Source organism: Puma concolor, chromosome A3 (assembly GCF_028749965.1).
Source record: "Puma concolor isolate L17-30 chromosome A3, mPumCon1.1.hap2, whole genome shotgun sequence".
Lineage (NCBI taxonomy): Eukaryota > Metazoa > Chordata > Mammalia > Carnivora > Felidae > Puma > Puma concolor.
The window spans coordinates 51,643,505-51,667,722 of record NC_141669.1 but is presented as its reverse complement, the minus strand read 5'-3'; the positions used below and the strand labels follow the sequence as shown (position 1 = coordinate 51,667,722).

The 24,218-nt window shown below is 37.2% G+C and overlaps 1 protein-coding gene across 8 annotated transcripts in view; it reads right to left on the bottom strand.

Annotated features, from left to right (window-relative positions):
- EXOC6B (exocyst complex component 6B) overlaps window positions 1-24,218 on the bottom strand; it is a 618,440-nt gene that overhangs the window by 578,904 nt on the left and 15,318 nt on the right. The window lies entirely within an intron of this gene.

The following is a 24,218-nucleotide window of genomic DNA, read 5'->3' as shown; positions in this document are numbered from 1 at the left end:
CAATTAAATGAAAAAGAACATCTCTAGAGACAGTAAAAGTAAATTTAGCCATTTTCTATCCCAAACATTTACTTGTTATGAGATAAACACAAAAGGTGAAAATCTATTTTTTGTAACTCTATGGAGAAAAGAAAAATAATTACATCTGATTTTTACAATTCTTCAGCTTTACCACAAACTTATATTAACCTTACCCAAATTCAAATTGAAAAACTATAAAAAATTGAATACATTTTTTTTAAAGACCTGTAACATATTGACTTAAAATAGTGACATACTAGATATTTATAACCACTAATCAAAATGCACTACCTGGAGCCCCAATCTGCTAAATACCACACATTTATGATCTACCAAAACAGGTTCTAACATTTAAAGAAGTATATATACAATGATCACAGAGTTTAGATTTTCTCACTTTGCCATTTTAACATATTTGGTCTCAAGGGTTCCCATAAACCACAACAAATCCCAGTATCTCAGCAAATAGTAACCAAATAAAATAGTTCCCATCACATATATTTTTAAGCTTCAAATGCTGGGCCACAAAAAATAGAGAACAGAGGCCAAAGCAACATGATCATAAGGATTCATGATGATCCTCATGAAAACATGTAGATGACGAGTCTATAGCATGTACATGTATGTACTTACAAAGTTCACGAACAGCACAGTAACACAAAAGCAACTGGGTAAACAAGAAAAAGAAAAAGCTGACAGCTGTATGAGATAATAATAGTGATAGATTTATTGCCAGGTATAATTTATGTGGTCATTTGGCCTAAAGTTAAATATTGTTTAAAATGGGTTCTAAATTAAAGTTTAAAATTGTATTTTAATTTCAAAATGTATGCAAAAGAAATTGCATTTTTGAAATGTTTACAAAAAGAATAAACTTTTCTTTTTGAAGAAATGGGACCAAAAGAAAAAAAAAAAAAAGGACAAGCAAAACATCTTTTTTTTTTTTTTAATGTTTTTATTTATTTTTGAAGGAGAGAGAGAGAGACAGAGCATGAGCAAGGAGGAGCAGAGAGAGAGGGAGACACAGAATCCGAAGCAGGCTCCAGGCTCTGAGCTGTCAGCACAGAGCCTGATGCGGGGCTTGAACTCACGAACCATGAGACCATGACCTGGGCTGAAGTTGGACGCTTAACCCAATGAGCCACCCAGGTGCCCCTAAAACATCTGATTTCTAACAGAGAAGTGAGATAATTATAATTTAGGGTTTACAGTATCTCAACACAATAGAACATTACATAGACATTAAAAAATTATTAATATATTGGGACGCCTGGGTGGCTTAGTCGGTTAAGCGTCCGACTTAGGACAACGTCATGATCTCACGGTTCGTGAGTTCGAGCCCCGCATCAGGCTCTGTGCTGACAGCTTGGAGCCTGGAGCCTGCTTCAGATTCTGTGTCTCCCTCTCTCTGCACCTCCCCAGCTCATGCTCGCACTCTGTGTCAAAAATAAATAAACTTAGGGGCACCTGGGTGGCTCAGTGGGTTAAGCGTCCGACTTTGGCTTAGGTCATGATCTCATGGTTTGTGAGTTCGAGCCCCGCATTGGGCTCTGTGTTGACAGCTCAGAGCCTGAAGCCTGCTTTGCATTCTGTGTCTCCCTCTCTCTGTTCCTCCCCCAGTCACACTCTGTATGTGTCTCTCTCTCAAAAATAAATAAAGATTTTAAATAAATAAATAAATAAATAAATAAATAAATAAATAAATAAACAAACTTAAATTTAAAAAATTATTAATACAGCCAAATAACATGAAAAAAAATTTATGAAATGTATTTGAAAAGTAAAATTTAGAATTTTATTTTTGAGTATCTGTAAAGAATAACCAGTTTTTATTGATCACTCATAACACCCAGGCATTTTTCTAAGCACTATACATGTAATAATCCATTTAATTTTCATAACAATTTAATGGGCTATGTACTGTTATTATCACTCATTTAAATGCTGAGTAACCCAAGGCAAATCTAAGTTGACTTGACCGAGGTGACTATAAAGCCAGTATTCAAACCCAAGCAGTAGGACTCCAGAAAGATATGCCATTCTGCTTGTCATAAAATATCAAAGTATCTGTTGGTAGATGTATAAGAGAATTTTACACTTGTTAAGTTCTAATTTAATTTAAATTTTCCTTTTTATATTACTTTGACATTAACTTCATAATAATGAACAGTACTAATAATAGCAAACATTTAGTAAAAGCATTGACTACAACATAGATCATTTCTCACAAGAGCCCCATAAGACGGATGCTCTTATGAGCCCCATTCTGCAGATGAGGCAAGTAAGGCACAGAAAGGGAAAGTAACTCACCAAAGATCACACAGTGAATAGGTAACAGAGCCAGAAACTGAATCCAAGTAGTCTAACCCCAGAGTCTGGGATTGGGCTGTTAACCACTACTAAAATTTAGGTAATAAAGACAAATGAGACAAAATGATTTCCACTATACCTTTTTTTTTTTTTTTAATGTTTATTTTTGAGAGAGAGGGTGGGAGCAGAGAGAGAGGGGCAGAGAGAGAGGAGGATCTGAAGCAGGCTGTGTACTGACAACAGAAAGCCCAATAGGGGGCTCAAACTCATGAACCATGAGATCATGACCCGAGCCAAAGTCAGACACTTAACTGCAATCTATATAATGGAATAGTAATTTGATATATATCTGTGTCTATTGTATATTGTTGAATTTTAGAAGTAGGTTACAAAATATCAGATATAAATGAAACCATTTTGGATGAGATAATGAATTTATATAAATGCATATAAAAACATCTGGAATGAAGTTCACCAAAACTGGTTTATTGTATTGACAATGGGATTTTAAGTACTGTTTACTTTTATCTTTAAGCTTTGCAGGTGCCCCTGCAGTATGGTTCCAAACAGAACTGAATCTAAAGTCAAAGTAACACATGCTCTACCAATGACATTATGTACAATTTTACCAACCACCTAAAGGAACGAATAATATCTTCTTCCTTCTTATTCTCCACTGTGGTGATTACAACGAACTTTAGTTTTTCTGAAGCTGATACACATAACGTACATTATGAGGCTCAGGAACAAACTATCAAAATGGTGTTTGGGATATACTGTGTCTACACTACACACAGTATAAAAGTTCAGTTCAGGTATATGCCTCTATAGAAGATGATGCTTAAGAAATAAACCTTGAGGGGTGCCTGGGTGGCTCAGTTGGTAGAGCGCCCGACTTCAGCTCAGTCATGATCCCGTGGTTTCTGAGTTCGAGCGCCGCGTCGGGCTCTGTACTAACAGCTCGGAGCCTGAAGCATGTTCAGATTCTGTGTCTCCTCTCTCTGCCCCTCCCCTGCTCATGCTCTGTCTCTCTGTCTCTCAATAATAAATAAACGTTAAAAAAATATTAAAAAAAAAAAGAAAGAAACCTTGAAAGAATGGCAGTTTCTGAGGTACAGAAAGAAAATTAGCATCTTTACTATCAATATCCTACTCTTACCCTTTTAAATTTCTATTTTCCTGTGTGTGTTTGATAATATTTTAGTACTTGCATTTATAATTTATAAATAAATATACTTTAAGAGGATGAGTGTTCTGTTTACTGATATAAATACATTGTCAACTAGCAAAAATCAAACAAAAAACTTACATGACTGAAAAGATTGTTTGGCTCTTATTTTAAAGGTTTCCTTTTACACCCTAAAGTTTCAGGATATTTGTAGTTGTTTCACTGGTCACCAGATGATTCCTAAATCCTAAAGCACCATGTTGACTGTTTCTATCCTGTGATAGGCCCTTTTCAGACACTTTCCACAAAGCTTAAATGAAGGACAAATGACAGAGTTGTCTTTTGAAGTCCTTTCAGCATCATGAATATAAAGATGTGTCTGAGAAAGTGTTTTGAGGCTTACCAATCTAAACAATCTTATCTGAACCTTGACGAAATTTGAGGGGGTAGAGCTAACGAGTTTCTATCCCAGAACTAAGAGAATTTTGATGCGTCCATCTTAGCTAAAACATTTTCTAACATTTCTAACATAAGAAGATAAAAGAAATTTGCTATCTTAAAAATCACTGCAGTTTACAGACAAAGTTTGGGCACTGTTAGTGGAAGTGTTACTTAACATTCCCTTTCTGGAGGCAATCTGGCAATATTTATCAAAATTTTAAATGTACGTCTCTTTTGACCTAGCAATACCATTTCTTGGAATTCACAATAAAATGATCAGAGATATATACAAAAGATATAGTATAAGAGCTTGTGACTGCTAGAAAATTGGAAACCATCTAAATATTTACCATTATCATTGGCTGAATAAATTGTGCAATATAACAGAATACTAATTTGATATATATCTCTATTGTATATTGTTGAATTTTAGAAGTACAAATTATTACAAAATTACAAGTATAGTTACAAAATATCAAGTATAAACAAAATTGTTTGGGATGAGATTATAAATTTATATAAATGCATATAAAAACATCTGGAATGAAGTTCACCAAAACTGGCTTACCGTATTGACAGTGGGATTTTAAGTAACGTTTACTTTTATCTTTAAGCTTTGCTTTATGTTTTGAATTTTTTACCCTATACATATATTATTTTTAAAGTCAGGAAAAATAATACCTTCTCATCTTAGGAAAAAAAGAATTCTAAGACTCTGACAGTTTTCTCAAAGACCTGAACCTATAAATTTAGAGAAGAGTAAGGCAAGTTTATCTTAGGGCAGTGGTACCCAAACCAGCAGTATCAATGTCAACTGAAATTAGTTAGAAATGCAAATTCTCAGGCCCCACTCCAGGCCTACTGAATCAGAAACTTAGACCTAAACGAGTCTGTATTAAGTCATCCAGGTGATTCTGATCTACGTTCCAGTTTGAGAACCACTGTTTTAGATGAACTTAAAACCTAGTGACCTCACAGGCTAATTTCAACTCCTTTTGGTATTGTGTGCCACATAAATCCAAACAAATGTAGGTGATGTCCCTACCAGGAGAGTTTGCTTGCTGATAATCTTTGAGGATACAGACCTCAAAAACTATTTGAAATGTCAGAAGTAAAACAGCAACTGTGACTAATCTTGATGCAAAAAGAACAAATAACAAGACTCCCAAACCCAACTTTAGAAACAAAAGCACCACATGGTGAATACTATCAAAAGCCCGGTGCTACTCAGGGCAACCTTCTGGAAACTCTGAGAAATAACAAATGAACTTGGAATCCCAGCTGACCACATACTGATAGAATCACAACTGAGTAATACCCAAAACTCTGGCAAAGATGTGAGGTTTATTCAACATACAATGGAGCTATTAACTGGGTCCAAGTATTAGGTCATCTCAACTTGGTAGGAACATCCATACTAAGGCGTCAGAGTTGCTAAATTGTGAACACACCAAAAATAAAAATCTAAAACACTTTCAAAGCAAATCCACTCAAGAGCTCATTTCTCGATAAAAAGAAAAAAACCTGTCACTATTAAAGTAAGGAAAATGTGAGAGAAATAATACATAGAGGAAATGGGGTAAATATATGGATAGTGGACTTAAAATCATTGCATCTATACATACAACTTTAAAAAGAGTTCTTATTTACAGTCTTGTAGGGTCTACACTTGTCCATATTGCATCTGTCCCTTCTATAAGATACCTACCTACCTGCCATCTACTGGAAAACTGTCCCTAATAAATATGTAAATCTATCCTATCTATGCTGTAACTGGCACCACCTTAAATGTAGCCCAGCTATGCACTATACAACCGGCACAACTGTACAAAGCAACCATTCTTAAGAATTAAAACCTAATTTAGACCATACCTGAACCTCCATAGTGAATTAGAAGTCTTTAAAAAGACATCAGACTATACAAATTCATAGAGGTTAGGCTGACCGGAACCTCCCAGCTACGTACATAACTTATAACCTACTCTTTCCGAGTAGTTAATGATAAAGCTCTATCTAGCTCTGGGGTTCCAACTTCAAGTAGATAAAGAATAGCAGGTTGTTCTCTGACCCCTGGCTTTCCATCAACAGGATGAAGCTGCTTTGACTACCAATTCTAGTATATAGGAAAACAAAACTACTTGAGAATTTTTCTGGACTCATTCTCTTCATTTGCTTCCAAAACTAGTTTGAGAATTTTGCTGGACTCATTCTCTTCATTTGCTTCCAAGTCAGTTTAATCTTTATTTACTTGTTTTCAAAAGGTTTGGCTGTCTATTTTGTGTGTTGTAACTCTGTGGACAAGAACATTACACAGGGTCTGGTGCAGCCCATCCTAGAGCCATGGAGAAATGAGTGGTTTGATTACTAGTAAATAATCATTTTACTGACAACATACTGATCTGAATGAAAGATTCTTTAAAATTTGTATTTGAGGGGCACCTGGGTGGCTCAATCAGTTAAGTGGCCAACTTCGGCTCAGGTCATGATCTCACGGTCTGTGAGTTCGAGCCCCGTGTCGGGTTCTGTGCTGATAGCTCAGAGCCTGGAGCCTGCTTCTATTTCTGTGTCTCCCTCTCTCTCTGCCCCTCCCCCGTTCACGCTCTGTGTCCCTCTGCCTTTCAAAAATGAATAAATGTTTTAAAAAAATTTTTTTTTAATTTGTATTTGATGAACAGAACCTAATGGTGCAAAATGGGAGCACCAGAAATAAATCTGCTCAGGTATACAGCAACCTAGATTTGCAGCCCCTCTTCACTTCTGGAACAGATAATCATTTCTCCTTCATTTACCTCCTAAAAGAGCTGTTCTAAAAAGAAGAAGAAAATGAAGGCGAAGATGAAGACGATGACGAAGAAGAAAAGAGCTGGTCTAGAGGCAATCTCCACGTATGATTGGCTCTAGTACACTAGTAAACAGGGAAACAAGTAGGAGGATCGAGGAATTTCAAAGTCTTTCTAGTAACTTCTTGTTGTGAAATGAAACCTTTACAACTCTACTTCAAGTAACCTGAGAAATTTCTCTCGGCTTCTCCTATCAATGAACTATTGTAATTTAGAACTGATTCTAAGTTACGTGGGACTTGTTTGTCCTCCTAGTTTGTCAAAGACTGCTGGGATCCAAAAATAAAACTCATGACCAACTTTGTTTAGTGACATGGGAAATAAAATCCAAAAAGGACACCTGAGTTTTTGGGTGTGTGTGTGTGTGTGTGTGTGTGTGTGTGTGTGTGTGTGTGTGTGTCTGTGTTTAGAATTAATTTATTATAAGCTTCTGACTTTTTTTAGTAAGTCTGGTTAACAAGGGCAAATTCTGGGCCATGCTGTCCAAAGTTGATAATTGAGACAATGACAGTTTAAAGCTGGTATACCTTTGGGAGACTGTTTTCCCAGCTTTACATACTCCCAGAACTTTGTACATTGAAAAGAGGTCACTTTCTAAGTTCTGGTCACAGGTTTCCATACTACACAACCGACTTAAAAGTTCAAGTTAATAAAGCCCTTACAAAGAGTTTTTCCTCCAGAGCTATTCAAAAACCACTTTGCCAATTTACATACTCCACATGAATGGTGTTCTCTGATTGGAGAAGAGCCTGAGTCATTATCTTAAAGGACAACATTTTGCTCGTCCTCAATAAAAAACATAGTACCTTATTAAATAATCCATTACAATTATAGGCCAGCATCCTCAATAAATGCTGTCTTGGGCTTCTCCAGTCAGCATTATATAAGGACCTGGCAAACTTAAGGCATAGCTATTCTAACATTGATCATAAGAAATCATTAGAGGGGCGCCTGGGTGACTCAGTCGGTTAAGGATCCGACTTCAGCTCAGGTCATGATCTCACAGTTCCTGAGTTCAAACCCCACATCAGGCTCTGTGCTGACAGCTCAGAGTCTGAAGCCTGCTTCAGGTTCTGTGTCTCCCTCTCCTAATCCCCTCCCTCACTCTCTCTCTCTCTCTCTCTCTCTCTCAAAAATAAACATTAAAAAAAAAATCATTAGAAAAAGTATCAATTGCATGAGGCTTTTATTGACCATTATTCAGCTTAAGACTCTGGGTAAACATTTTATAACCCAAAAAAAAGAAAGAAAAAAAAAAGCCCTTTCCTGATACTTATAGCCTATTCTTTAAATTTGGCATAACAGTTGGGAACTGTAGGCAGTCTTCCGAAAAATCAGATGATCATTTTCAGTGAGACAAACAAGAATTTTTGTTGTTGTTCTTTCACCCTTACACTCTGAGGATTTGATAACTGTTTTGGTTGACTGAATGTATGCCCTTCTTCCCCTCCTCTTTCCCTCCCTCCCACCATCCCCACACAGAATGGAAAGAGAAGCTATATAACCTATGTGCTGATTACACGGTTTTAGGTGTGACCTTAGAAAACTGTTCTTACTACCTAATTATTGCCAAAATGAATAATTCCAAACCAACTACAGACAGTCCTTGATTCACTCACTAAGTTCCTGGGAGCCTATGTATGAAGCAAAAATCCATAAGTCAAAGCAAAATTTTCCAGAAGTAATATGGGTAATACTGAAGTGTTTATGGATGAAATGATATGATATTTAGTACTTACTTCAAAATTAGCCAAGGTAGGCAAGGGGAGAAATGGGTAGGCAGTAAGAGAATTAGATGAAATAAGATTTGTTATGTGTTGATAACCACTAAGACTGTAAGAAGGGGGGCGCCCAGGTGGCTCAGCTGGTTAAGCATCCAACTCTTGATTTCGGCTCAGGTCATGATTTCACAGTTCGTGAGTTCAAGCCCCACATTGCGCTCTGCACTGACAGTGGGGAGCCTGCTTGGGATTCTCTCTCTCCCCACCTCTCTCTGCTCCTCCCCCTTTTGTGCTCTCTCTCTCAAAAAAAAAAAAAAGAGACTGTAAGATGGGAACATAGGGGTTTAGTATGCTATTTTCTCAACTTTCGTGCTTTAAATTTTCCACAGGAAACTAACTTGGAGAGAAAAAAGAATAGGATGGGAATTAATTGGTTCCCCCCCCCCAGGTTTGTTTCGTTTTTTGATGTTTATTTATTGTGAGAAAGAGAAAGAGAGGATGAATAGGGGATGGGCAGAGAGAGAGGGAGACGGAGAATCCCAAGCAAGCTCCACACTGTCAGCACAGAGCCCAACGCTGGGCTCGAACTCACAAACCGTGAGATCATGACCTGAGTCTAAACAAGGAGTAGGACATTCAACCCACTGAACCACCCTGGCGGCCCTCTACTTATCGAAATGTTAAATTTACAAAGATTCTCAGGAATCCCACATTTAAGTATCTACCCTACAGAAATACCAGTATCGATCATTATGTAAAAAAATATTTATCAGAATACAGAATTGTTTGTAAGAACGGTGTTGGTAGGGAAAAGGAGACCATCTAAATGTCCATCAACAGAGGAGCATGTGATTCCATATAACAGAATACTCTGCAGTCATTACAAAGAATGAAGTAGAGCTAGAAGTTTCCACTTATAAAGATATGACTACTTATATATTGTTAAGTAGGAAAAAACAAATGTGTATCAAAATATATATTGTAATACCCATTTAAGAAGAAAACTATAGGGGCGCCTGGGTGGCGCAGTCGGTTAAGCGTCCGACTTCAGCCAGGTCACGATCTCGCGGTCCGTGAGTTCGAGCCCCGCGTCAGGCTCTGGGCTGATGGCTCAGAGCCTGGAGCCTGTTTCCGATTCTGTGTCTCCCTCTCTCTCTGCCCCTCCCCCGTTCATGCTCTGTCTCTCTCTGTCCCAAAAATAAATAAACGTTGAAAAAAAAAATTAAAAAAAAAAGAAAACTATAAGACTGTGTATATTATTATATATGTAAGACTGTTTATATATATTTATGTGTATATATATGTATATGGTAATACCCATTTAAAAAGAAAACCATAAAACTGTATGTGAGTACATATATAAACATGCTTATATAAGCACAGGAAAAAAGCCTAGAAAATTACACATCAAACTACTAATAATGCTTTGAAGAGGTAAATTTGAAACAGGGAAGAGAGGGAATTTTACTCATATACTTTGAAATTGTTTTTTTTTTTTACAATAAACCAAAAAAACTGTGAAATATTTAAAAGCCATTACAGTTTAAAAATAAAGTACCTGGTACATAAAGATTACTTAATTAACAAAAGGAAATGCTAAATGAATCTGCTAGGGATTGTCACAGATGAACAAGTATGACATAAAATAATTTCACATAAAATAGAAAATAATAAAGTTTAAAGGCAAATCATGTAAATCAACATACTTTTTACAAAATATGAAAGAAAAAAATGCAAACTGGGACACATATATGAATAAGTCTACAAGACTGCTGCTAAGAAGGGTCATGGATAGAGAAAACTGCGGCAGTCCAGGTGAGAAATGACTGGCCGGGTAAAAAAAAGTAGAGGGGAGAGAGACCAAGAAAAAAATATGTGAGAAGAAAATGAGGAGAAAGTTAGAGTCACATAAGACTTCACACTGTATGAATCGTATTGAAAAAAATGGGGCGTGGAAGATGGGACAGTGCAGTCAGTAGCTACAGAAAAATCTTTACTTTTCCTTCACTTAAAAAAAAAATCTATTGAATATCAACTATTTCACGTATACTGGCTTCACCCTACAGTGTAAACAAGGCAGTCTGGCTTCCAGACTTCCGTTACAATGTAATGAGACAACCATGTACATTTATCTTCCTCCCTCCTGAGACCCCATAAAAGGAAAAGGCATAATAAACTGCATTACTCCAAGAAGAACATAAAAGAGCCTACCGCTAACAAGAAATAGGAACAAATTTCTGGAAGATGAAAGCTGATAACAGCAGTAAGGATGAAATAGAGTAGTACAGAAAAGTGCCTAGAGTATTTGCCAAAGGAATGAAATCCAAAAGGGAGTCCAAGGACCAGCTATAACCACGGAGAAGGTTAGGATTCAGAATGCCAAGAATAACGGAAGCGCTGAAAACAAACAGATTAGTTGAAGATTAAATACATAATAGTCAAACCCTTACACATGCACCCACGAATGGATATTCATTTCAGCAGCCAAATACTTAACCCTCGGCAAGGTAACAGAGGAACTTGCTCTGGAGAAATGATGTAGCCTGAGAATATACTAAAAGCCATAGAATTGTACACTTCAAGTGGGTGGATTATATGCTATGTGAATTATATCTAATTTTCCTTTGCTTCCACAGTGGGAAATCAATTAATATTGCCTAAAATTGAACATGAGTTGTGTTATTTTGTTTTGTTTTGTTTAATTTTATTTTTTTAAATTTTTTTTTTTCTTTTTTCAACGTTTTTTTTTATTTATTTTTGGGACAGAGAGAGACAGAGCATGAACGGGGGAGGGGCAGAGAGAGAGGGAGACACAGAATCAGAAACAGGCTCCAGGCTCCGAGCCATCAGCCCAGAGCCTGACGCGGGGCTCGAACTCACGGACCGCGAGATCGTGACCTGGCTGAAGTCGGACGCTTAACCGACTGCGCCACCCAGGCGCCCCTGTTTTGTTTAATTTTAGAGAGAGAACACACAAGCAGGAGAGAGGGGCAGAAGGAGAGAAAGAATCTCAAGAAGGCGTCATGCTCATCGTGGAGCTGGACATGAGCCTCAATCCCACCACCCTGGGATCGTGACCTGAGCCAAAATCAAGATGCTTCACCAGGTGAGCCACCCAGGTGCCCCAAAGGTGAGGGTTTTTATGAAACGTCTATTTATTTATTTGAGAGAGAGAGAGAAAGAGCATGCACGAGCAGGGGAGGGGCAGAGAGAGAAGGGGAGAGAGAATCCCAAGCGGGCTCCACACTATCAGCACAGAGCCCCACACGGGGCTCAATCCCACAAACTGCGAGATCACGACCTGAGCCGAAATGTGTCCCTAGAATGTGAGTTTTTTCATTACAAATACAGAAACTGCCTTTTTACCTTACATTGAAAAGATGTTTAAAAATGAACATCATTTGTGATGAAAAAAAAAAGCATTTACCTGAAATTCAGTAACTGCATAAGTTTCTTCTTCAATTAAGATTACATTTAATACTTTTTATTAGAAATAACATTATAATATAACCACTTTTTATGAAAATTATTTTCTTATACTCCCCCTCCTGTTTGTATGTTTGTGTGAAATGATGTTGATCTGGAATGATGATCACCTAAAGTTAATGATGGTTATTTCCCAGAAACAGATTTTTTTCCTGGTGTATTTATGTCATCTTTACATCTTCATTCTTCTACACTGCTTGACTTTATTTTTACTAATAAATATACACGATACTTATAAAAAGAAAAGTAATTTGAAAATTTAAAGACAAGGGGCACATGGATGGCTCCATTGGTTAAGTGTCCCTATCTTGATTTCAGCTCAGGTCATGATCTCGAGGTTGTAGTTCGAGCCCCTCATCGGGCTCTGTGTTGGCACTGCAAGGCCTACTTGGGATTCTCTGTCCCGTTCCCCCCCCCCCCCCGCCCCTCCTGCACATTCTCAGGCATTTTCTTTCTCTCTCAAAATAAATAAATAAACTTTAAAAATTAAAAAATAAAATAAAATTTATAAACGTATAATGAAACTTCCACTTCCTAGAAGATGGAGCAAATGTAGTTTTCCTACTCCTCCTACTAAGCATAAGTAAAAACTCCAAACATTATATATAAAACAAACATTTAAGGGGCACCTGGGTGGCTCAGTCGGTTAAGCATCCAACTTCAGCTCAGGTGGTGATCTCACAGTTCATGAGTTAGAGCCCTGCATCAGGCTCTGTGCTGACAGCTCAGAGCCTGGAGCCTGCTTCAGATTCTCTGTCTCCCTCTCTCTCTGCCCCTCCCCAGCTTGCACTCTTTCTCTCTCTCTCTCTCTCACTCTCTCTCTCTCTCTCTCTCTCTCTCTCTCTCTCTCTTTCTCTCTCTCTCAAAAATAAATAAACATTAAAAAACATTTTTTTTTAATTTGAAAGATGGGGGTGCCAGGGTGGTTTACCCAGTTGAGCCTCCAACTCTTGATTTGGACTCAGGTCATGATCCCAGGGTTATGGGATCAAGCTCCACATCGATCCACACTAAACGTGGAGTCTACTTAAGATTCTCTCTCTCTCCCTCTGCCCCTCTCCCCTGCTCACACTCTCTCTCTAAAATAAAATGAAAGAAAAGAAAAGAAAAGAAAAGAAAAGAAAAGAAAAGAAAAGACAAGAAAAGACAAGAAAAGAAAAGGAACAAATAATGCATTTTTTAAAAAATCTGAGAGATGGAAAGAAAAAGGCAGATTGGCTTGGAACTTCAGGACCAAAGGAACAACACAAGGGTAAATTTCCTACGTTTTCTTTTTGGCCTCATAACCCAGACTTCAAACTAAAGAGAGCAGCAATTCAGAAACACAAACAAGTGCAAACAAACAAACAAAAAAGTCTCAACAAAAGCCTGCTCTCTCTAGCCAAAAGGGGTAGCCTACAAAGACAGAAAATGTTCACAGTCACTGTTCTATTCCAGACAAACACCACAGAAAAGAACTATGGCCACACTCACACCAACACAGGCAGAGAGGCAGTCTAGGCTTGCACCTTTGCAAGGTGATTAAGAAAGCACTCAACATTCCAGTCAGGGTGTCAGAGAAGGCCAAGAAAGGAGCTGGGGCTTTCTTCACCACCAAATGTTTACAACCCTCTCTCCCACACCATGGTGTCAGCACAGACCATGTATGGAGCCAGAACTCTCATCTGCAAGTTATTAGCAGCACCTCTCAGGTGTCAACAGAGGGCAGTGGGAAACATGGACATCCACCCCCACCTAGCAGTAGTGAAGCAGTAACCCACACATCCTCATGCCAGGGTAGTGTCAAAGAAAGCCAGATGAAAGAGTAGGTTTAAATGAGAGCCTGAAGGGGCGCCTGGGTGGCACAGTCAGTTAAGCGTCCGACTTCGGCCAGGTCACGATCTCGCGGTCCGTGAGTTCGAGCCCTGCGTCGGGCTCTGGGCTGGCAGCTCAGAGCCTGGAGCCTGTTTCTGATTCTGTGTCTCCCTCTCTCTCTGACCCTCCCCCATTCATGCTCTGTCTCTCTCTGTCTCAAAAATAAATAAACATTAAAAAAAAAATTAAAAAAAATAAATAAAAAAAATAAAATAAATAAAATAAATGAGAGCCTGAAGGGGAGCCTGGGTGGCTCAGTCGGTTAGGCGTCCAACTTCAGCTCAGGTCACGATCTCACGATCCGTGAGTTCGAGCCCCGCGTCGGGCTCTGGGCTGATGGCTCAGAGCCTGGAGCCTGCTTCCGATTCTGTGTCTCCCTCTCTCTCTGCCTCTCCCCCGTTCATGCTCTGTCTCTCTCTGTCTCAAAAATAAATAAACGTTAAAAAAAAATTGGGGGGCGCCTGGGTGGCTCAGTCGGTTAAGCGTCCGACTTCGGCTCAGGTCATGATCTCACAATCCGTGAGTTCAAGCCCTGCGTCGGGCTCTATGCTGACAGCTCAGAGCCTGGAGCCTGCTTCAGATTCTGTGTCTCCCTCTGTCTCTGACCCTCCCCCATTCATGCTCTATCTCTCTCTGTCTCAAAAATAAATAAACATTAAAAAAAATTTTTTTTAAATGAGAGCCTGAATCTCATAACATAATATGAAAATGTACAGGTTTCAATGAAAAATCATTCTTTATACCAAGAACCAGGAAGTTGTCAAACTAATGAAAAAGGGCAGTCATTAGATGCCAACCGAGCTGACAGTGATGTTATAATTATCTGACAAAAATTTTAAAGCAGTCATAATAAAAATGTTTCAAAAAACAATTAGGAACACACTTGAAACACAAAGATTGAGAGCTTCAGCAAAAAAAAAAAATAATAATAATAATAATAATAATAATGATAATACCAAATGGAGAGTTTAGAACTGAAAAATACAACAACATAAATAAAAAAGAAAAAGAAAAAACCAACTCAGTGGATGGGCTCAAGAGCAGAGTGGATAGAACAGAGGAAAGAATCAGTGAACCAAAACACAGAACAGTAGAAATTATATTATCTGAACAACATGTGGGGGGAAAAAAAACTGAAAGAAATGAACAGAACCTCAGGGGCTGTTGGACTGTAACAAAAGATCTAACATCTGTGTCACCAGAGTCCCAGAAGGAGAATAGAAAGAAAGTGGGGCAATAAAGTACTTGAAGAAATAATGACTGAACAGTCCAAATTGGCAAGGGACATAAACCAACAGACTCAAGAAGGTCAGTGAATCCCAAACAGAATAAACCCAAAGAAACCCATGCCAGTTTAAACACATCATAATTAAACTCCTGAAAACTGAAGACCAAGAAAAAATATTATAATTAGCCATAGAAAAAGGATACCTTTCCTATAGAGGAAACACAACTTAAATGATAGCACATTCTCATCAGAAACCATGGAGGCCAGAAAAAACACACAACACTTGCTGAAATAAAAGAACTGTCAAACTAGTATCCTACACCCAGCAGATATATCCTTCAGGATATTCTAAAGGGGAAATCAAGACATTCTCTTGTGAAGGAAAGCTAAGCCATTCTCATGTAAAGAGAATTTGTTGCCAGCAGGCCTACTGCAAAAGAATGTCTATAGGAAATGCTCTAAACAGAAAGGAAATGATTTAAAAAAAAAAAATCTTGGAACATCAGTAAAGAAAATATAAAACAGTAAACAAAAATATGAGTAAAAACAATAGGCTTTACTTCTGTTAACTTTTCTAAATTAGGTTTCCTGCTTGAAGCAAATTTAAAAACTGATGGGTCTAAATGTTTACAGAGGAAATGTTTAAGAGAAGTATAAATAAAGAAAGACAAAGGGACATAAAAGGGAGGTAAGATTTCTATACTTCACTTAAACTAGTAACACAATGTCACTAGTAAATTGTGATAAGTTACGAATCAATAATGTCATCACCTAGAGAAGCCACCAAAAAAAAACTACAAAACTACAAAAAGGTACACTCAAAAACACTACTGATAAATCAAAATGGAATTCTATAAAAATATTCAAGTAACTCAAAGGAAGACATGAAAAACAGAAACAAAAAAGGAGAGAATAAACAGAAAACAACAAAACATTAAAGCCTTACCATATCAGTAATGCATAAAATGTAAATGTTCTAAATGTTCCAGACAGAGACTGATAGAGTGAATTAAAAAACATAACACAACTATACACTATCAATAAGAAATTCACTTCAAATATAATGATAGAAGTAGGTTAAAAGTTAAAGGACGAAAAATAATATATCGTCCAAATATTGGGGCACCTGGGTGGCTCAGTCAAGTTAAGCATCTGCTTTCGGCTCAGGTCATGATCTCACGGTTCGTGGATTCAAGCACCACGTCAGGCTCTGTGCTGACAGCTCAGAGCCTAGAGCCTGCTTCAGTTTCTGTGTGTGTGTCTCTCTCTCGCGCTCTCTCTCTCTCTCTCTCCCTGCCCCTCCCCCTCTTGCCGCGCATGAGCATGCACGCACGCACTCTCTCTCTTTCTCTCTCGAAAATAAATAAAAACTTAAAAAAATTTTCTTTAAAAAGACTGATTTAAATAAAAACAAACATTAATTTTAACTAAATTATCATTAGATAAAGTAGACTTCATAGCAAAGAAAATTATCAGGGACAGAGAAGACCATTATATAATGAAATGCTCAATCCACTAAGAAGATATAGCAATCCTAAGTGTGTATGTACCATACAACAGAGCTGCTAAATATGTGAGGGAAAAAATGACATATTTCAAAGGAGAAATAGACAATTCCACAATTATACTTAGAGACTTCAACATCACTCTCAACAACTGACAGAAACAGATGATCACCAAAGATATACAACACCACCACCAACCAATGGGATCTAATCAACATTTGTAAAACACTCTAACAGCAGCAGAATGCACCTTCTCTTAAAGTATACACAGAATATATACCAAGAAAAACCATACTGTGGGCCATAAAACAAACTCAACAAATTCAAAAGAACTGAAATCAAACATAGTATGTTCTCCAACCAAAATGGAATCAACCTAGAAATCAATAATGAGATAACAAGAAATGTTCAAACCCTTGGAAAGAAAACAACACGCTTCTAAATAATTCATAGGTCAAACAGGAAGTCTAAAGAGTAATTGAAAAACACACTAAACTGGGGCACCTGGGTAGCTCAGTTGGTTTAGTGTTCAACTTCATCTCAGGTCATGATCTCAGGGTTCATGGGTTCGAGACCCACATCGGGCTACATGCTGACAGTGTAGAGCCTGTCTGGGATTCACTCTCTCCCTCTTTCTCTGCCCCTCGCCCACTCTCTCAAAAAATAAACTTAAAAAAAAAAAGAAAAATACGCTAACCTGAATGAAAATTAAAATACAATATATCAAAATTTACAGGACACAGGTAATGCTGAGAGGGAAATTCACAGCTCCTATGCCTCAAGAACCTAAAGAGCAAAAATAAATATAAGACAAGCAGCAGGAAGGATGGGCGCCTGCATGGCTCAGTCAATTAAGCATCTGACTCTTGATTTCAGCTAGAGTCATGACATCAGGGTTGGTGAGTTCAAGCCCCGCATCGGGCTCTGTGCTGACAGCATGGAGCCTGCTTTGGATTCTGTGTCCCTCTCCCCTTCGTGTTCTCTCCCTTTCAAAAATAAACACATAAACATTAAAAAAAAAAAAAAAAAAAAAGACAAGCACCAGGAAAGAAATAATAAAAACAAAGGTAGATATCAATAAAATTAAAAACAGAAAAATAGAAAAAAAAAAAATCAATAAAAAAAATCTGGTTCTTTGAAAAGACACAAAGATCAACACAAAAAAAGAGAACCTAGAAAAAGACCCATACCAATATACCTGAGAAATTTTTGACAAAGGTGCAAAAGCAGCCTGGTAGGGGAAAAACAGCCTTTTCAACAAATAGTTTTAACCTTTCAATAAATGATACTAGAGCAACTGGACATCCATAGGCAAAAATAAAAACAAAAATCTTTGAGGTAAATCTCACTCCTTATACAAAAAATTACAAAATTACAAAAATTAACTCAAAATGGATCACAGACTGTACATTTTAGTAAAACTATTAAACTTTTAGGGGAAAAAACAAACAGATCTAGGGCTATGCAAAGAGTGGTTATAATTGACACCAAAAGCATGATCCATACAAGGAAAAACTGATAAATTAGACTTCATCAAAATTAAAAACTTCTGATCTGCAAAAGACCCTATTAAGAGGGTGATAAGACAAGCTACAGAGTGGAATAAACTGCCTGCAAACCACATATCCAACAAAAGACTAGTATCTCAAGAATTCTCAAAACTCAACATTAAAAAAAATACCTAGGGGCGCCTGGGTGGCTCAGGCGGTTAAACGTCCAACTTTCGGTTCAGGTCATGATCAAGCCTTCTGTGAGTTCGGGCCCCCGTCAGGCTCTGTGCTGACAGCTCAAAGCCTGGAGCCTGCTTCAGATTCTGTGTCTCCCTGTCTCTCTGCCCCTCCCCCACTCACGCTCTGTCTCCCTCTGTCTCTCAACAATGAATAAACGCTTAAAAGTTTTGTAAATAATAAAAAAAATAAAAAATAAAAAAAATACCTAATTCGAAGATGGGCGAAAGAAATGAAGAAGCAGTTCAACAAAGTGGATATACACATGGCAAACAGGCATATGAAAAGATGTTCAACATAATTAGCAATTAGGGAAATGCAAATTAAAAGCACAATGAGATATTACTATACACATTATCAGAATAGCTAAAATAAAGCAGTGACAATACCAAATGCAAGCAAGGATCTAAAGACACTCAAATCCTCACACTGCTAGTGGGAATGTAAAATGGTGCAGGCACTTTGGAAAATAAGTTTCACAGTTCTTCAAAAAGTTAAACATAGAGTGACCATATGCTCCAACAATTCCAGAGCTAGGTATATACCCAAGAGAAATGAAAACCTATGTGCACACAAAAACCTTTACACAATTGTTTGTAACAGCTTTACTTTTAATAGTCAAAAACTAGAAACCACCCAGATCTTCTTCACTGGGTGAATGACTAAACAAACTGTGGGACAGCTATACTATGGAATACCCCCCAGCAATAAAAAAGAACACACTACAGATACACCAGCTTGGATGAATCTCCAGGGAATTAACGCTGAGTGAGAAGCACCAGTTCCAAAAAGTTATATACTATATGATTTCATTTATATAGCATTCTTGAAATGACAAAATTATAACAATGGAGGACAGATTAGTGATTGTCCGGGGCTAAAGAGGGGATGGAGACAGAAAGTGGTTGTGTCTGTAAAAAAGGCAATGTGAGGGCTCTATAGTGATGGAAGTATTCTAAAACTTGACCTTGAAGACACAATATCAACATCTTGGTCATGATATAGTTAGTGTACTACAGTTTTGCCAGATGTTACCACTGCAGGAAACTGGGTAAAGGTACAAGGGATCTGTGTATTATTTCTAATGACTACATGTGAATCTACATTATCTCAAAATTAAAAGTTTAATTTTTAAAAAAGCTAATAATATATATAGTCACATCCACATCTACCATTTAAAATGCTTCTAATAGGGGCACCTGGGTGGCTCAGTCAGTTAAGCATCCGACTTTGGCTCAGGTCATTACCTTGCAGTTCTTCAGTTCAAGCCCCACATTGGGCTCTGCACTCACAGCCTGGAGCCTGCTTGGGATTCTGTGTCTCCCTGTCTCTCTCTGACCCACCCCCACTCACGCTCTGGCTCTGTCTCTCTCTCTCTCTCTCTCAAATATAAATAAACACTAAAAATAAATAAAATAAAATGCTTCTAATAACGTATTTTTCTTTAGATTTCAAGAGTTCTTCTCATTTCATTTTCCTCTTACTTTTGCTACTCTAATGCCAAAAGACCTTCATTGTACCCTTCTTCCTTTCACATGTCAAGAAATTCTTTTACCTCATCAAAAACAAATTGCTTAGCTAGCTCCCTATTTCTTTCTTTCCTTTTTTTTTTTTTTTTGTTTTAATATGTTATGTCCTTCCCAAAATCAAACTCCATACTAAAAGTGTTTCATAACATAGATTCAGTCAAGCTCAGGATCTGTTTTTATTTATTCATTTTGCTTGATAAGATCACATTTCATATCAATCCTTTTAGAGTTCTATTGTTTATTGGCACTAGAGCTATTCCAGTAAATGAAAGTTAGTTGCACTGTGACGATTCTTGCCTGCTTAGATGTTGCGCTGAATAATGTGTGTTTTCAAAGTTCTAAATTACAGGAAATAGAAGGGCGGTACAAAAACAAAAAAGCAAGCACAAATATGAGGAAAGAAACAAAAGTACAATTAGCAAAGAGAAAAACATAAGGAAGCAAGTTTCGAAAACAGAGATTGAGAACAATAGAAGCAAAGACACCTGGCTTGCACACACAAGATGTCAGTGCCCCACTAGACAACATCATGGTGCCAAAAGATGTGCTTTCATCAGAGTTTGTCATGTTCCAGTATATAAAAGCACAATCAAATTAAAAGCCTGTGCTACTCCGCAGCTTTTTAATCAAAAACAAATATAGCAAAAGAGCCTGTATTTTAATCCAAATCATCATTTTTGGCAAATGGTCTTTATCATTTATCTAACATACAACAGAACATTTATCTAGCATACTAAACACTGGAAGCATCTAAATACTCAAAAAATGATAGAACTGCTCTAAAAATAATTTTCATTATTGTCATTGTTTTTACTTTACTTTTGTTTTTATCTATTGATCAATCTGATTATCAAACCACAGTAGTGACTGAAGGTAATTTCACTACAGTGCAAGGTATATGTTAACGTGATTATCCTCAAGACTGTGAACAGCAGGCAGGTATTTTAACAGAGTTCCAAGCCACATGTATCATCAAAAATCACATTAAGGTAATCTAGTTAGTTGCACTGTGAGAATTCTTATTAACTTGGATATTTCACTGGGTAATGCATGTTTTAAAGTTCTAAATTACAGTTATACAAATACATACTACATGCTTAAATATCTTTTTTATCAATCATTGTGCTCTTGGAGTTACATATCTCAATTTTTTTTAATTTATAAATCTAGAACGGTAGGTTCCATACACTCTAGGTAAATAGCCTCCTTAATAATGCATACATTTTCCAGACAGTATATTCCAAATTATATAGCTTAAGGCAAACATCTATGGTTACTTTATTCATTGGTAATTTTTTAAATAGCCAACGCAGGTTGGTTATTTTTAGCATCAAATTTAAGATTGTTCTAAATAAAATCATCATGGACTTAGGGCGCCTGGGTGGCTCAGTCAGTTAAGTGTCCGACTCTTGATTTCAGCTCAGTCATGATCCCAGAGGCGTGGGATTGTGCCCTGCATCAGGCTCCACACTGACAGTGCAGAGGCTGCTTGGGATTGTCTCTCTCTCCCTCTCTCTCTGCCCTTCCTCCGCTCTCATCTGTGCATGCATGTGCACTCTCTCTCTCTCTCTCTCTCTCTCTCTCTCTCAAAATAAATAAACTTAAGGGGCATCTGGGTGGCTGAGTCAGTTAAGTGTCTGACTTCAGCTCAGGTCATGAACTCAAGGCTCGTGAATTCAAGCCCTGTGTCGGGCTATGTGCTGACAGCTCAGAGCCTGGAGCCTGCTTCAAATTCTGTGTCTTCCTCTCTCTATGCCCCTCACCCACTCACACTCTGTCTCTCAAAAATAAATAAACGTTAAAAAAAATTTTTTTAATTAAAATCATTAATTTTTTTAAAAGTAGCATGTAAATCATTGTGGATTTAACAGCATTTATTTCAGTGCTAGAAAACATCCTAAATTATTTCTAAGGAAGAATCTTAGCCCTATCATAGGATACTCTCACTCTACTTCTTCTGTAGGAATAAGGGGGCTTACGTCAGCCTCTTTAACTTTTATAAAAAGGTACTGATCCAACCTCCAGCTGCTTTATTTACATTTATTTATTTGTTTGTTTGTTTGTTTGTTTGTTTGTTAAGTAGGTTTCATGCCCAACACAGAGCCCAATGCAGGGCTTGAACTCACGACCCTGAGTTCAAGACCTGAGCTGAGATCAAGAGTCAGATCCTTAACCGACTGAGCCACCCAGGCACCCCTCGTTTATTTACTTCTAAAGCATATATAGCTCTGTACTTAATATAGGCAAGTGATTATTCAGAAAAATGGGCAAAAAAAAAAAAAAAATACATAACTTTGTATTTACTGATACTCTTTAATTATCAAAAAACTTGACTATTAAAAATAGTATTTATGAAGAATTAACCAACATACATGCAATGCATATACTCTTCCATATCAGAAATCATGGAAACTGGATACATATGCATCTTACTAAGGAAAGGGAGATAGAGCTCATAACTTTCTCAAAGGGATCAATGATCAAAAAATAAAAGTGGGGGGGGGGCTGGATAATGCACTTTCAACTTCCACTACAGATATTAAAACTCTGTGCCTTTATTAAGCCAAGACCAGCAGTGAACTGAATTCTTTTGGCTCCCTGAAGATCTGCCTTTACTAAATTGTATTTTGGTTATGCCATATGCTTTCACTAAAGGACAATATAAGAAACAGCCTGTCACATATTGCTGCATTTACTATATGGATATTAAAGTTACATTATACAGGGCCTTCTTTGTGAGGACATATGGGAGAAACAGTTCTCTGGTCTTACTCAGAACCAAGAATAGCTGTGCTTCTCCTTAAGTAACTACTTTTTAATTTTACAACACCATAACTCAAATAACAGTGCATGTCTCTTTTTTGCACTAGTTGCTGGAAAGCCCAGAGCCAAACTGATGGCCTACCTCCTTTACAAAATGTATAGGCCTTCAAATAGGAATCTTTTTTTTTTAATGTTTATTTATTTTTCAGAGACAGAAAGAGACAGCATGAGCAGGGGAGGGGCAGAGACAGAGGGAGACACAGAATCTGAAGCAGGCTCCAGGCTCTGAGCTGTCAGCACAGAGCTTGATGCGGGGCTCAAACTCACGGACTGTGAGATCATGTCCTGAGCCGAAGTTGGATGCTTAACCGACTGGGCCACCCAGACGCCCCCAAATAGGAATCTTTTAATTGCTCTCACTCTTGACTTCATAGTCTTCTTCCTACCTTTGTTTTTGTCTTACCCAATTTCCTCACCACATCTATTATATGTACTTTGTAAATCACGTACATTTTTAGAAACTGTCTAATTCCTTTCTAGAACAAGTCAAGGAGAGAATCAGAAAAAAAGAGAGATAAAGAATAGTCGATTGTCAATTAACCAGAATAAAAGATGACTAGTCAGATGTGACAGAAATAGTATTAAGTTACCTACAATTTAAGGGAAAGCATTTACCATTCTGCAGACATCTAGAAATGTAAAATATAATATAAATTTATAGATACACACCACAAATCTTTTTTTTTTTTTAAATAGCCAAAGTATTAAAATATTTCATTAATGTTGTCACTGAATTCTCCTTCACTTGAAGACTGGAACAAAGTCCATGCAATATGGTCAGACTTCAAGCAAACTGTCATCTTTGTTTTCCAAATACTTCAGCAAATACTACTGCATCACAAAAATGGCTTTACTCTTCTTTCCCACAGCCATAGCACGAATCTCTAAGAAATAACCTATTAATCACCTCAGGTCTCAAGTGTTTAAGCTCAGCTCTGCATGAACTCAGTTTTTATTTTTACTAAGTCTTTCCGTCCCACCCCTGCTTTTTCTGCTATTTCCTCCAAGCAAATTTACATTGTCATCATTGCTCAGCATCTCAATCCCGATTCACACATTTCATAGATCAGCCAGTCACTGATTTTATTTATTCAAGTTGCCTTCATCAGAAAGCTTCACTAAGGCACATAATTAAAACAATTGTTGTATCATTGGCAAATGCTACAAATTATCAACTTCAATGACAAAGAATCAGAAAAATCTTTGCTTCCTTCAATGACCTAATTAATATTCATATATATTATATTCCAAATTAAAACTATGTCATAGATGTCATCTAAATTTCTAAACTGCTTCCAAAACCATACTAAAAATTGCCCTTATCAATTACTTTTTGCAATAAATTCATACACTAGTTGTGTTGATGCTGGAAATTATGTAAACACGTGAAGAGATGCATCATACTTTAAGGTAAATAATTTATTAAAACATTGACAACTTCTGATTTGCTAAGAATTTTATTTGTATATAAAGCGGCCTTATCTAATAATGTTACTGCATTTCCCCTAAAATCTTCTGATTTCAAATTATCAGTCTCCTGATAGAAGATTTTTTTTACTCTTTCA